The sequence below is a fragment of the Phalacrocorax carbo genome, chromosome 5 (assembly GCF_963921805.1).
Source record: "Phalacrocorax carbo chromosome 5, bPhaCar2.1, whole genome shotgun sequence".
Taxonomy (NCBI): domain Eukaryota; kingdom Metazoa; phylum Chordata; class Aves; order Suliformes; family Phalacrocoracidae; genus Phalacrocorax; species Phalacrocorax carbo.
Window position 1 is genome coordinate 71,251,562 of NC_087517.1, and position 4,294 is coordinate 71,255,855.

A 4,294-nucleotide genomic window follows, 5' to 3' on the forward strand; every position below is an offset into this window, starting at 1 on the left:
AAACCAGCCCGTTACACCTGAACTCTGCCTGTGACGCCACGAGGGTGTTTTAGCCGCAGGGTCGAAGGTATGTTCTTCCCAACGCCAGCCTGAAACGCGGGTCGGGAGCTCCGCGGGGCCCCTTGTGCGAAGCTTTGGGGACGGCCACCGGCAACGGCACGTTCGCGGGCCGCCCCGGCGCTCGCCGGCACGCGCGGCTGCTGGGCAGCGTGGAAACATTGAGGGCGGTTGTCGAGAAAAAGGAAAGCAACGAGCCCAGAATCGGGGGAACGGAGGAGAAATAAGGTTAGCATTGCCTTTGCAAAGGAAACCCCGGCGCGACGCGAGGTCGTGGTGCTGCCCTCGGTACCGGCGCCAGGGAGGTGATGGATAACGGGAAGCGCCCTGATGGCGATGTTGGAAATGGGACGATGCACCGGCTCCTCCGAAGCCAAGCATCTCTGTGGAAGCGAGGGGTGGTTTGTGTGACTTGTTGCTATAGAGATGAGATGGCTTTTCCGTCAGAGGCTCCAGTGAGAGCAGTTAATCCATTTTTAAGAGGAAAGGATATTTAATAAAGGAAACAATTTAAACTGGATTTACAAGATACGCTGAATGGAAGCGCCATTTATTCTGTGGCTTCGTATTTAATTGTAATATCTCAATAAACCTCTCCAGAGCGTTCTGCAAAAACAAGCTGGAGTCGGAGCGGGTTCGACCGCCCAATAATTCTTAAAAACAAACCGATTTAACAATGCTGGGGAAAAAATCCTGCATCTCAATGAATATTCTTCCTCCCTCCACAGCAGTGGGAGCGCTGAAATATGTGTGTTAGAAAACAAACAGACTGTTCTAATGGAGAGGTATTTTCAAAAGGATATTGAGGAAAAGCTGGGCAAAACAGCGTTGGGAGCGCCTGGTTTCCGAGGCAGCTGGTGCCTGCGTCCCTGCAAACCTCGTCTTCTGCTAGTTGTGCGAGACTGGAGGTTTAGGATGAGGCGAGGAAGCGAAGGAGCCGATGCTTTGCACGCAGTGGCCGGCCGGCCGCCGTCCCAGGCTGTGCCCGCCCCGGGGTCCCTGCAAACCCCCGCGCGACGGCCTCCCCCGGCGCAGGGCTGCCGGCACCTCCCTGCGTCCCGGCGTAGCGCTGAGGACACGGCGCGCTCCCACCAAAACGCCTCCGGGCGCCAAGCGGGGGGCGATTGCCTTCGTGTTCTCCGTTTGTTGGTTTGCGTTTCCCCGACGGGGGAGGCGTGAGCGTACAGGACGTGGGTAAGCCAGGAACGCCAGGGTGAAATGGCTGTTATCTGGGTCCCGGCCGGCTCTCGAGTAAAATTAATTCGGTCTTTCAGGTGTCAGGCGCGCGTCACAAACCCCGGCGCGGGTGATGCCGCGCTTTTCCGCGCAGCCTTCGCGGCAGGTTGGCAGAGCAAAGCCGAAATTAACCCCTGTGCAAACACCTGTTAAACACCGGCCGGTTTGTTAGGAGGAGTTTTCTTTGTTACTCTGAGTTTCGTCACTAATCCAGCTCTTTTTCACAGCCGTGCCCGCTGTTACTCCCACCCCGCTGCTAGCGCAAAGAGCCGGTGACTCTGCCAGGACGAGGGCAGGCACCTGCGTGGAGAAGCCCGCGGGAAAGCCGGGATGGGGACGGCGGCACCTGGCAGCGTTTAGCACTTGATAAATGAAGAGGTCACAGACACTCAGCAGGATTTCCTGCGAGGAAGTGGTGTGTGACTCTTCCCAGAGCGTTACTGCTTCATGCGCCGGGAATGTTGTGGGTTTGGAAGCACCGAGTGCTCTGGGAAGAGCTGGTAAGAAAACCTTCCTCCCTTCCCCTCCAGAAGGTGAAGTCTCCCTACCCCTTAACGCCGCGGCTCAGGGCACAGGAGCAAATCCTCTGGGTTTTCCCCAGTGCCTTGAATTTTTATTCCTTCTTTAATATGCAAAGATCGGACCGCACAAAGCCGGCTACGGCCTCCCCTCCGTTAGAAGCACTAGACGTCTTTTTGGCAGTCCCTGAACCCTGCTTCAAAAAGCAGAGCACGGGGCCCTTTGCAACCTCGTGCTGGTCAGCAAGAGCAGCCGCGAGCAGGTTGCGGCGCTGCGGTTCGCACTCTCACGTGTCCCCTTGCCTTTACTTACGGCCTCTTTTTCCTCACGCGCACACGCATGGCCCTCCCCCCCCAGCCCTCCCCTGCTGTCGGCGGGGCGGAGGACATCGGTTTCTCACGGAGGGGACTCCAGCCCGCTCAGAGCGAGGGTGATTTGGCAATTAAACGTTCCCCGACCTGGCTGGGGGATGCTTCTCCGTTACCAAGCGCAGCCCCCTTCTGTATCGCAGCCGAAGTGCAACGAAGAAGTAGGGTGAACTCATACCACGTTGTATAATTACCGTCTATAAAAAGGGAATTATATGGCATATTAGTGCCATTTATTTTACTGTATTAGCTGCTTTTCATGCATGCAAACGAGCATGGTCAGGTTTTGTTCTCGCCTCCCCGCGAGGCTTTCCCAGAGGGATCTCCCTGTCTCGGCAACGCCGGGGGTCGCTTTAACGCCCCGCGACAGCAGCCCCACAGACACGCATGGGTCGGGAAACCGGGGCCCAGGAAAGCAGCGGGGCACGCCTGTACGCTGACCCTCCTTCTAGGGACTTCATCCAGCTGCAGGAAGAGGCGGCTTGCTCCCAAATGATCAGGTTTTTCCTAATATTTGAGAAAGTTTACCTGTAATTTAACTTCCCCCCCCCCTTGCAAGGGGTTTCGTTAGAACTTGTGGTCTAAGGAGGATGATCGTGGGCCTGGCTTGAGAATAAGCCACTTCTCCGCTACCGTGAGGTCCTAGCCATGGCGGGGCTGAGGATTACCGCATCCCAAAGCGGCTCGTGGGGCAGGTCGGGGCCGCGCTGGGAGCTGGCTCGGCCCCGGCTGTCCTGTGCGAGGCGTCCCCGCCGGGCACGGTCCCTGCTGGGGAGGTACGGGTATAACGGTGTGATAACCCTGGGGGGGAAGGATTTCGTTGTTAAAGGGTCAAAACTGCAGTCCTTATTCATCTGGCGTGATAATGGCAACACCTGGCTCAGATTCCTGATTAGTTTTCTTCTAAAATCTGGTAAGAATGCAACGTTATTTATAGATGGGGGGGGAAAAAACACTTTCCAGTGCTGTTCTGCAGAAAGGCTCATTCCTCCGCGGTAAGGAAGGGAGAGGAGGCAGATTTACTTATTTCTTTTATTCTTCTTGATGTTTATTTTAAATTAATCCTGTTGGGACAGATGTCAGACTGGAATTCTTGCTCGAGCATTAGTTGGTCTAATTAACAATGGCGCATGTTTTATAATAATTCATTTTTCATGAGGGATGGAATTTGCTTATTCTTTTCTGTTTCCCTTTACCCCGATCCTGAGTTTCCTCCCTAATTTTCTCCTTCTCAGCGCTCGTTTTCAAAACCACATTTATGCTGACACGTTTAAGGCTTGAAAACGTTGGAAACATCTTTCCAAATACGCTGCATTTATAGGAACGCTGAGATTAATCATACGTGTTTATTCATTTAAAAACAAAACCCACAAAAATCAACCTTTGCTTGCAGCGTCTCCTTCCAGACCTAGCTTTGCCCTCCAGCTCTTCCCAGGGCAGCTCTTTGTCTCTGACCCGGTGGCGACAGCGACGCGGCTCTTCGCGGAGGTGACCGGGGACTGGGCTTGCTCCGTCCTCCAGGTCCGGCTGTGCAGATCGTTGCGGTGGAGACGGGGATCTGCACGGCGCATACCCAGCTCTGGCTGCCATCTGGTGCTGGGTTTCTTCCTCACTTCAAGTGCAGCCCTCCCTGTCGCCCCAAATAATACCTGCAACGCACCTACCGCGGCTGAAACCTCGGGGTTTGTCCCAGCAGGCGCGCCCCCGGCCTCGCCGGTGCCGATCAGTCAGCAGCGTGGGGCGGCGGGGAGGTAACCCGTGTCTGCAAAGCATGCAGAGACCCGCAGGGCGCAGGAGGAGCGCGGCGAGCCCTCAGCCAGCCTTCGCCGCCCACGCGAGGACCTCCCGGCTGGTGCGTGGCAGGTACCTACTGCGACCGGCCCGGCTGATCTCCTGAACGCTCGCGGGATGCAAGAGGGGAAGGGATGCATTTATTTCCTCACCCAAAGCCGGTCCTTTCCCCCAAAAGAGATACGTCTGAGAGGTCAACGAGGTTTGCCGTCGCTTGCGGGCTTCGTCTGAAAGGGCGCCTGGGCTCCACGCAGATGGCACCCCTTCTCCGGGCCACCCCCTCTGACACCTGACTGTCCTCTCAAGGACAAGTTCCTCCGTAG

At 56.1% G+C, this 4,294-nt stretch overlaps 1 long non-coding RNA gene across 1 annotated transcript; it reads left to right on the top strand.

Moving 5' to 3' along the window:
- LOC135313589 (uncharacterized) lies at positions 1-3,902 on the top strand. The gene is made up of 3 exons (XR_010373185.1): positions 1-285; positions 1,521-1,793; positions 3,574-3,902. It is a non-coding gene; the product is annotated as an uncharacterized LOC135313589 (long non-coding RNA).
- Positions 3,903-4,294: the final 392 nt, after the last annotated feature.